This window comes from Dermacentor andersoni, chromosome 1 (assembly GCF_023375885.2).
Source record: "Dermacentor andersoni chromosome 1, qqDerAnde1_hic_scaffold, whole genome shotgun sequence".
Taxonomy (NCBI): domain Eukaryota; kingdom Metazoa; phylum Arthropoda; class Arachnida; order Ixodida; family Ixodidae; genus Dermacentor; species Dermacentor andersoni.
In genome coordinates this window covers 248339143-248350102 of record NC_092814.1, presented here as the reverse complement: position 1 = coordinate 248350102, position 10960 = coordinate 248339143, and the positions used below count along the sequence as shown (strand labels likewise).

Here is a 10960-nt window from a genome sequence, read left to right as displayed (position 1 = left end):
TACTCTACCTAACAATTCTACATCCTGCACTATGCTGGGATTGGCAGAAAGTATGAAATCAATTTCATTTCTTGCTTCTCCATTAGGGCTTTTCCAGGTCCACTTCCTGTTGCTGTAGCTTCCTCAAGAACGTATTCATTAGTCGGAGTTTATTCCTTTCCGCGAATTCTACCACCATCTCTCCTCTAGTGTTCCTAGAATCGATGCCGTAGTTTCACCAGCCTGCTTTCTGCCCACTTTTGCATTGAAGTCGCCCAGGACCACAGTATACTGAGTTTGCACTTTTCTAATCGCTAATTCAACACCTTCATAACACTGTTCTATTTCATCATCATCGTGACTGGAGGTTGAAGGCTTGTACTACGTTTATTCTATACCTCTTATTTATCTTTATTACGACTACTATTACCCTCTAATTAATGCTGTAGAATTCTTCAATGTTTTCCGCTGTATCCTTACGAATTAGGAATCCTACCCCGCATTGCTTCTTATCTGGGAGCCCTCTGTAGCAGACGACGTGGCAATTAGTCAGCACTGTATAAGCTTCACCAGTTCTTCTAACCTTACTAAGGCAAATAATGTCCCACACAATGCCGGATAGTTCCGCAAAGAGTCCTGTTAAGCTAGCTTCACTCGAGAGGGTTCTTGTGTTGAATGTCGCCAGGTTGAATTTCCAGTGGCAGCCTGTCCAGGTCCAGAGATTCTTAGCACCCTCTGCTGCGTTGCAGGTCTGACCGCCGCCTTAGTAAGTTGCTCCACAGCTGCTGGGGACATAGGGCTATGGGTTAGTTGTAGAGGTCATGGTAATCATTTCGACGGTGGCGAAATTCGAAAGCGCCCGCGTATCGTGCAACAATCACGCGTGCCCTGCTGGATTACCACGTGTTGCAAATGGGTCGCAAGCCCCAAGGGTAGCGTTGGCCTGGCGGCCTGGGGCACAGCTGGAAGCATCCGGAGGTCCTGGCAAAGGATGAGTCGACTGCTAACAGAACAACTTGTTTATTCTAGCATCGCAACAGAGCGGCCGGTCAGGTCGACCGAAGTGGAAAAACGGGAGACCACGTTACTCGACTGAGTAAATCGAAGCTTCTCTCTTGGCGTCCGGGGGCAGCTGCTTTTATACTCTCGGAGTCGAGGGCAAGAAGGAACGGCTTGGATGAGGCGCACGTGACGGCGGCGCACGGACACGTTGTGACAAGAAGTGACGTATCCGCCGGGCCGGCGTCGGTCAGACCTCCTCGCTTCACCGTTGGGGAGCTCCTCTTCCCGGCTGCCGCGCTTTGACAAGCGTGGGCACCAACATGCACACACACACACACACACGCACACACGAAGACACGTGGCATTGAAACATGCCTGGACGCGCTTGTCAGGAGGCGTTGCGGCAGCGCTGAACTGGCCAAAATGTCCGCCGCTTTGAACGAAGCCCCGGCGTCCGTTGCATCCGCGCCGGCTATACCGCACGTCGGAGGCGAAACGTAACACACGGTTGTCATGTATATTTATGCGATGCGTGAATTATTATATTGCTGACAGCGCGGCTGAATATTCTTCCCTTGAACGTGCGACGTTCGTACAAATAGTCCTTGAATAGTAACGGCTTGAGCGCTGCATGCCTTGACGGACGCCGTAACAGATTAGCCGGCGTTCAGAACTTCCTAGCCTTTTATGAGGCATGGGCTCCTCTTCTTCGCAGGTTTGGAGGCGATCCATCATGTCTGTTTAAGACGGCTGCTTTGTAAAAAGTAGCGCCATCGCTGCCTTCTGCCACAGCCGAAGAGAATAAGCTCGGCATGCTACGACACGGACGCGCGGTCGGCGATCCTAATTGGAGCCCCTCCATACACGTTTTCGCCGACCAGGTAAAAGCGGCGGTGGCGCGTGGATGGAAGGGCTTTAATTCGGATAATCTGTGTCGGCCATCATGGATCACCTCCTGCGCCACCTTTAGTCCGTGTGCATTGCGAATATGCACAGTCAAATGCAGAGTTTGCAGAAGAACATTGACGATAAACACAGAAGTAAACAGCACCTTACTCTTCTACTTTTCCTAGGTTAGAGCCTAGTATAGCTGTCCCTACATAGGACCAGAGTGATACTGATACGAACAACTGAGCCTCACTGTTCGACCGCCAAGTGGTTACGGCCCGAGCTAGCGTTGCTTCTTACGGAGTCTTACTGGTCTGTCAGTTTAGTGATTACAGCCTAGACCGAATGGAATGGGTTCCATACAGCCTTTAGATACATTTCAGTAAACAAATAAAAATGGGAAGTGGTACATGCTGACCCGCCTCAACATTCCCCTAGCCGATGAAGTTACAGCTGAATTTAAGCCACCATCTCCTGGATTGTGACTAATATTTTTAGCCGACCCGCCGCGGTGACTTGGCGGCTATGGTGTTGCGCTGCTAAGCGCGAGGTCGCGGGATCAAATCCCGGCTGCTGCATGCGGCCGCATTTAGATGGGGGCGCAATGCAAAAACGCCCCTGCCCCGTGCATTGCGGGCACATTAATGATCCCCTGGTGGTAGAATCAAGTCCCCCACTCATAATCAAATAGTGGTTTTGGCCCGTAAAAAAAATTAAATCTCTTTAGCTAGTTGTCATACATTAGGCAAGAATTTGGCACTCTTCCCCATCACGGCTCTCTCTCCCTCCTATTCCCACGCTCTTAGCGATTGCTCGCTACATGGATGCCTCTAATTTCTGTCGTCATGTTTGTGCGGAATTTGTCCGCAGGCCCGCTCTCATAGAATACCAGAAGCGACACGCGCACCAGTATTTTACGAACGCTCCATTTTTTGTCGAATTCTACGCTGCCACTACGCTGACTTCTATGTGCTTTCGTCGATTGGGCTGTTCTCCTTTTGGGGAATTCTTGGCACCGTCTCCGTGCAGATTATAGACTGCGTAAAAAGTGCTTGCCATTGTGGGTCATTTGCCGTAGGCATTTATACCTGACAAAAAGGTGTGCGAAGTCATCGCCCCCCACCTTTGGTGACGGTGTCATTGCCCCCACATTCATGGGTAAGGATCAGTAGGTAATTACTACTGCGTTCTAGCGCTTCACGCACAATCAATTACCGTGCAGATCGAGAGAGAGACGAGAAAGCGCTTGTATGAATGGATGTATGGATGCTGTGAGCGTCCCCTTCGTAACGGGGTGGTGGGTTTCGCCACCAAGCCCATCTTCTTATTTTGCCTAATGTCCTACAGATATTTTAGAGAAAACACACAAACACAAACAATTCCCAGCATCAAACATTTTGAACCATTACTGGGAACTTTGTTTTTGTACGCCTCTGTTGTTTGTGGTCTCGCTATTTTTCTGCCACCAAAACTCCAATCGACTCTTTCTAATCTCTATTGCGGAGATGGGGCCCGATAACGTGAAACTATCCCAATCTGCTTTTATTCTAAATCAGCCATTAGACCTGCCTGATAGGCGAGAATGATTCGGATCCAGCTCATATGGGCGCGCCACACGGTAGGCCGATTTGGAATAAAATCAGACTGGGATAGTTTTACGTTATAGCGGCCATGCTTGCTTTCCCTCTGCTATCCATGAACCCAAGGGCTTCAAGGAGGTTAAAGGAGTCTAAACCGGCAGCTGGGTAGTTATATTCACATTGTAATAAAACATATTCTATCGCTTTTCTACCTTTACCGCAGCAAGCACATGCTTCTTCGTCCTTGGTGTACCTGACTTTATAGCCACGCGTTCAAAGGCATCCTGATCTCGCTTCGAAAAGTAAGGAGGTTCCCTTTGAATTATCATACATTGCCTCTTTCTCGAGTATTTTTTTCCTTGCTGGTACTTGCTGGTAAGCTTCTTAGTTATTTTCCTCCACTGTGAGGCAGTTTTTCGTGTACAAATATCTGAACACTCTCGCAGCTCATTTACTTCCTTCCATATTCCTCACTCGTTCTTCAATATCACCATATCACCCTGCATGGCTTCATTTGTAGTGTTCCCGTGAGCGCCCATTGCGAGGCGTCCCACTGACCTTTGGTTACCATCGAGTGCCGACTGTACCCCCGATTTCAAGCAAACAACCGCACTTCCAAAAGTAAGTCCTGGAATCATTACACCTTTCCACATACCCCTGAGAACCTCGTACCTATTGTATCCCCATAGCGCTCTGTGCTTTATTATGGCTGTATTCTTCTTCCCCTTCACTGTTATTGTTTTTTCCTGTGTTTCCATATATCTATTGCTTTCATTTATCCACATCATCATCATCAACCTGGCTACGCCCACTGCAGGGCAAAGGCTTCTCCCATACTTCTCCAACTACCCCGGTCATGTGCTAATTGTGGCCATGCTGTCCCTGCAAACTTCTTAATCTCATCCGCCCACCAAACTTTCTGCCGCCCCCTGTTACGCTTCCCTTCTCTTGGAATCCAGTCCGTAACCCTTAAGGACCATCGGCTATCTTCCCTCCTCATTGCATGTCCTGCCCATGCCCGTTTATTTTTCTTGATTTCTGCTAAGATGTCATTAACTTGCGTTTGTTCCCTCACCTAATCTGCTCTTTTCTTATCCCTTAACGTTACACCCATCATTCTTCTTTCCATAGCTCGTTGCGTCGTCCTCAATTTAAGTAGAACTCTTTTCGTAAGCCTCCAGGTTTCTGCCCCGTACGTCAGTACTGGTAAGACACAGCTTTTATACACTTTTCTCTTGAGGGATAATGGCAACCTGCTGTTCATGATCTGAGAATGCCTGCCAAACGCACCCCAGCCCATTCTTATTCTTCTGATTATTTCAGTCTCATGATCCGGATCCTCGGTCACTACCTGCCCTAAGTAGATGTATTCCCTTACCACTTCCAGTGCCTTGCTACCTATCGTAAACTGCTGTTCTTTTCCGAGACTGTTAAACATTACTTTAGTTTTCTACTGATTAATTTTTAGACCCACCCTTCTGCTTTGCCTCTCCACGTCAGTGAGCATGCATTGCAATTCGTCTCCTGAGTTACTAACCAAGGCAATATCATCAGCGAATCGCAAGTTACTAAGGTATTCTCCATTAACTCTTATCCTCGATTCTTCCCAATCCAGGTCTCTGAATACCTCCTGTAAACACGCTGTGAATAGCATTGGAGAGATCGCATCTCCCTGCCTGACGCCTTTCATTATTGGGATTTTGTTGCTTTCTTTATGGAGGACTACGGTGGCTGTGGAGCCGCTATAGATATCTTTCAGTATTTTTACATACCATATCCATATCCATATTTTATCCATATACCAAGGTATTTATATTTTCTTACCCGAGGTATTTCCTAGCCCTGTATTACCACTGTCTGTTCACTGTTTTCATTGAATACTACAAAACCTGATATTTGAACCCTGAATTTTAATCCTAACTTCTTATATCCCTGTTTACAGATATTAGCCAGTCGTTGCATAACAGCTTGCGTGTTCACTAGCAACACAATGTCGTCCGCATAACACAAACCTCGAAGCTGCTGCTCTACTATTGTGTCTGCCTGTTAAACCGAACTGTATGTCTGCTACACCTATCAACTGCTGCGCAAATTTCAGGAGCCGAACCAACGCTTCACAAACGACTTGGACCGTGTTTTTGATGTTTGTAGCCACAACTTTCATCGGAACACTTTAAGTAGCTTTCTCTCTCTTTCTTCGTGTATGTGTATGCGTGTATGTGTATGCGTGTATGTGTACATATGAGTGTGTGTGCGTGTGTGTGTCGCCTGGACACATCGCGATGTGGCTGGCTGGCTACGTTTAGAAGACCACTATCGCGTTACTGAAACAGGCCCCTCTCTCTACGAGGCTGTAGCCGTCGCACCGGCCGTGCTTATTGCGTCTGCTCAAAGACACCGTGTGTTGCATGACAGCAGGGTTGCGATGGAAGTATGCTACAAGCACCAGATACATCATCATCATGATTAACAACAACTGCTACAATTGCACAGTCAATTTTTCTACGAAGGCACTCGCAAGTGCATTTCATGTTTCGCACTCGGCTGTCAGTACGACTCGTTATTTTCGTACGACACTGGCGGTGCATGCCGCCCGAAAAGCAGTTCGCTGAGTGAGTGTGTCGAGCGTCTCTAGAAAAGCTGAGCTGTATAGATGCTCCAGTGACGATCCATTGACTCGTCCTATGCTAGTGACCTGGCCGGCTTCGAAGTGGCGTGTTCTCCGAGCGAACCTCGGCTCCCTTTCCCACTGCGAGAGCGTGCTTGCAGCCACGCATTCTTCCATCTTTGCTGATTCGAAGCTCCCCAGTGTCGATCTCGGGTTTCCTTGTGCGCGTGCGAGGAGGATTCTGCGGGAATGGAGGGGCGAGAGTGGAAAGGGGCGGGAGGAGGGGGTTGAAGCATGCGCGAACTCCGATCTGCGACGTCGAGCCTAGTGGGCACGAGTCTCATCGGCGCACCCCGGACGCGCGGCTTCGTCGCTGCCCCTCTTCAAGCCTCCCTCTCCACACCGCAGGCACTGGACTTTGGCCTTTGACGCGGGCCCGTGCGCCGGCGCTCATCGGGCGGCGCCGACGGGCTGCGTAGTGGACGATATGGCGCCCTCGATGTATGCACAGACCACTCCGCAACGAAGGCGAGCACGATTGCGGGCAGGCATGTCAAAGGAAATGTGAAGTGTAAACAGAGACGAAATAAAAAGCGAAGACGAAACCATGAACAGGAATGAGTTGCAAAGGAAATGCGGCAGCGAAAACATACGGTTAAATGCAGATCGAGCTGCGTGCAGTACGGTTCAAAATTTAATTTCGGCACAGGAAAGCCATTTTTCGCAAACAGATGTCATGCGGACTTCGCAGAGGCTTTCAGAATGACGGAGGGAGGGCTGAGTAATGCGATATGGATCACCAGACCGGAGGTGCATAGGCCCCCGCATACGGAACTTACAGCACCCAGTTTTTGGGCCACAATACCTTCTGCGCGGCTTTGGAGCTTTTTTTTTTTTTTTTGCGTGCTATACTGGCGTATAATTTTTGCTTGAACCCCCCAAAATTTTCCGTAGCTAGTCATGTCTCTGGAATGGCACATCGTAGGGCAAAATGCAGCATAGTCGACCATATAGAGATGCTTACGATGTCTAGAACAATCAGATCAGGGTGCAACTTATACACGGACTATAAGCAACTTCCCCAAACGCTCATATGCGCATTTTCCGCATGGGGAGCGTTTACAACGAAATATGGCTTAACAAAACACCATTTTGGACGAGTTGGTTCATAACGAAGAGTAATAACAGTGACGCTACTTTTGCGTCACTGTTAGTAGCGCGGGTGCCGGTGCACCTACAGACCTGCATGTGTACCTGTACCTGTATAACCTGCAGGTGTACCGGTACCCACGCTACTAACAGTAACACCGCACTGCCAAGAATGTCCGAGAATTGTGTGACATCGAGAAGCGCGAGGAAGCGAATGGAAATATGTTCAGAGATGCAAACAAGGCATAACGTTATTTTACAGACGAGTTCGTTGCGACTCCTTTGTTTTATTTTAAACAAAACACGCCGGGTCTAGAGCGCACCTAGTTCATGATAACGCTCACTAAATAGAGTCCGTGAAAATTATAAAAACTGAAGAATTATGCAAATCCAACGCACATAATTGCTATAAACTGCAAAGCGTTTTGCAGCTTAGCGATTTCCTGCCTGCCCAGCAAATCAGTAAGACGCGCAAACCCCAACCACGCGACCAAGGTGATCAATGCGACCGCAGATTGCACTGTCTCCGGGATCGGCCGACTTTTGATCACGCCACCTTCGGAATCGGCCCAGTTTAGTATTGCACTATCTCCAGGACCGGCCCACCTTACTCGACAAGAATTCTACAGAGCAGATGCTCCAAACCACGGGAAAGACGACATGGAGAAAGATTCGCCTTACTAAAGGAACTGTACACTCGAAGTCGCATACTTGTTGCAATCAGTATATTTGGGTAGCGCGTGTTGTTATACTGTGCAATACTCTAGAGAACAAGACCGGCCCACTGGCACGACTGCAGGGGTGGTACAGGTTGGGCTACATATAAACTGATTCGTTAAATGAGTCCTATCCGGTTTATGAGCTATTCGGTAAGATGGCAGCAGCAGCAGCCACGGTTAGCAAAGCCCGGGAGGTTTCGCCTAGAATGCTTTGCTCAGAAAGAAAGAAAGAAAGAAAGAAAGAAAGAAAGGCCGACAGCTTTCCGACTCCCAGGGACAACCGCATACTGCTGCCGCCATTGCTACGGCCCTAATTCCTCCATCGCTCCCTCCTTCCAGCGAGTTCGCGAGCGCCTTCGCTATCGCTGTGTTCCCCGAACCTCCGCCTGCCCACGATGCCTACGCCCGGTGCGGCAGGCGGGCGCCGAGTGCACGGGGTTCTCAAGGATGGAAACCACGGGGTGGCGTGCTTCTGCGCAGGTTAGAGGAGGAACGCAGACGCCGGGACCGACGCTGCCGTCTCAGCGACTCAACTCTCGGTAATAAAAGAAAAAAAAGAAAGATAAAGAGAAAAGAAAGGAAAGAGAAGAGAAAAAATCCTGTCAGAAAACATACACACTATAATAATAATAATAATAATGAGAGGAGGGGGGGAAGCACTCCGCTGATTGCTTGTTCGACACACATTGCGAATTGACGCCAAGTACCTGGCAGGCCTTGCAGGCGCCGGCTGTGAAGCGCAATGAAAGATACCACATGCTTCCTTCGACGCCGAGACTGCTAGCCTTAGAGAACGCTGCATGAATTCACTTTCATTTGCTCGGCTCGCGAGCGCGTTCGTGCTCATGGAAATTACGGTATAATTTTGTTCAGCATGTCACCTACGGAGAGATGGAGCGAGGTGCATCTTTTAATGAAAGCGATACTGGGATTCTGTATTGACACCGAGTATGCTCTTCTCTCTCTCTCTCTCTCTCTCTCGGAGTGTGCTGGTGCGTGTGTGTGTGCAGACGAGGTGTATTGGGAGTCTGTATTGACAACGAGTATGCTTCTCCCTCTGTCTGTGCGTGTGCGTGTGTGTGTGTGTGTGTGTGTGTGTGTGTGTGTGTGTGTGCAGACGAGGTGTACTGGGATTCTGTATGGACAACATTATAGTACGCTTCTCTCTCTCTCTCTCTCTCTCTGTGCAGGCGAGGTATACTGGGACTCTGTATTGACACCGAGTATGCTTCTCTGTCTGTCCCTCTCTCTTTGTGTGTGTATGTGTGTGTGTTTATGCAGACAAGGTGTATTGGGACTCTACTGACATCGAGTGTGCTTCCACCTGTGTGTGTGTGTGTGTGTGTGTGTGTGTGTGTGTGTGTGTGTGTGTGTGTGTGTGTGTGTGTGTGTGTGTGTGTGCAAACGAGGTGTACTGGAACTCTGTATTGACACCGAGCGCACTTCTCCCTCTGTCTGTCCCTCTCTCTCTCCCACTGTTGTGTCTGTGTGCGTGCGTGCACGGAGATGAGGTGTATTGGGACTCTGTATTGACACCGAGTATCTTCTCCCTGTGTGTGTGTGTGTGTGTGTGTGTGTGTGTGTGTGTGTGTGTGTGTGTGTGTGCGCGTGTGAGTAGGTAACAAACACACACCAAGGACAAAATAGGGGAAATTACTTTTACATATGAATTGAATTAAAGAAACGATGAATTAATGGAAATGAAAGTGGATGAAAAAACAACTTGCCGCAGGTGGGGAACGATCCCACGTCTTCGCATTACGCGTGCGATGCTCTAACCAATTGAGCTACTGCGGCGCGGTTTCCCCATCCACTTTCTTGGGTATTTATGTGTTATTACTAGAACTAACCATGGGAGTGTTAGCCTGCGCCACCTGCGGCAAGTTGTTTTTGCATCCACTTTCATTGTCATTCATTTATCATTTCTTTAATTCAAATTAGTAAGTATAATTTCCCCTATGTTGTCCTTGGTGTCTTTGTTAGCTTTTCATGATATGATTAATAAAAATCGGGCCCCTCGGTTAACCCCCTTTATTTTCGTTCTTACATAACGAGGGTCTTGAATCCGGCAACATTGATGCCTTCAGGCAGCATGTGCGGGTTTATGGACCAGTTGCCTTCACCCAGAAAGGTCACGTACTCGTGACGTCTGCGGCAGAAAGGATGTTCCACATCCGCCGCCAAGGTTTGCGAATGATGGCGCTGACTGACACTCCCGTGGTTAGTTCTATAGTAGTAACACATAAATACCCAAGAAAGTGGATGGGGAAATCGCACCGCTGTAGCTTAATTGGTTAGAGCAACGCACGCGTAATGCGAAGACGTGGGATCGGTCCCCACCTGCGGCAAGCTGCTTTTTCATCCACATTTATTACCATTCATTTATCATTTCTTTAATTCAATTAGTAAGTACAAGTAATCTCCCCTATGTTGTCCTTGGTGTCTTTGTTGGCTTCTTATGATATGCGTGCAGACGAGGCGTATTGGGACTCTGTAGTGACACCGAGTATGCCTCTCCCTCTGTCTGTCCCTCTCTCTCCTTCCGTGCTTGTGTGTGTGCAAACGAGGTGAACTGAGACTGCATTGACACCGAGTATGCTTCTCCCTCTATGTACGTGCGTATGTCTGTGTGTGTGTGTGTGTGTGTGTAGACGAGGTGTACTGGTACTCTGTGTTTACACCTAGTATGCTTCTCCCTCTGTCTGTGTGTGCAGTCGAGGTGTACTGGTACTCTGTATTGACACCGAGTATGCTTCTCCCTCTGTCTGTGTGTATGCAGACGAGGTGTACGGGGACTCTGTATTGACACCGAGTATGCTTCTCTCCGTGTGCGCGTGTGTGCAGATGAGGTATACCGGGACTCCGTATTGACACCGAGCATGTTTCTCCCTCTATGTGTATGTGTGTGTGCTGAAGAGGTACACTGGGACTCTGTATTGACACCGACTACGCCTCTCCCTCCCTCCCTCCCTCCCTCCCTCTCTCTTTACCTCTCTCTCTCGCTCTCTCTGTGGTGTGTGTGTGTTCCAATCTTG

General features: G+C 48.7%; 1 non-coding gene across 1 annotated transcript; it reads right to left on the bottom strand.

The window, feature by feature from the left end:
* Positions 1–9649: 9649 nt before the first annotated feature.
* Positions 9650–9722, bottom strand: TRNAT-CGU (transfer RNA threonine (anticodon CGU)). Its single transcript has one exon. It is a non-coding gene; the product is annotated as a tRNA-Thr (tRNA).
* Positions 9723–10960: the final 1238 nt, after the last annotated feature.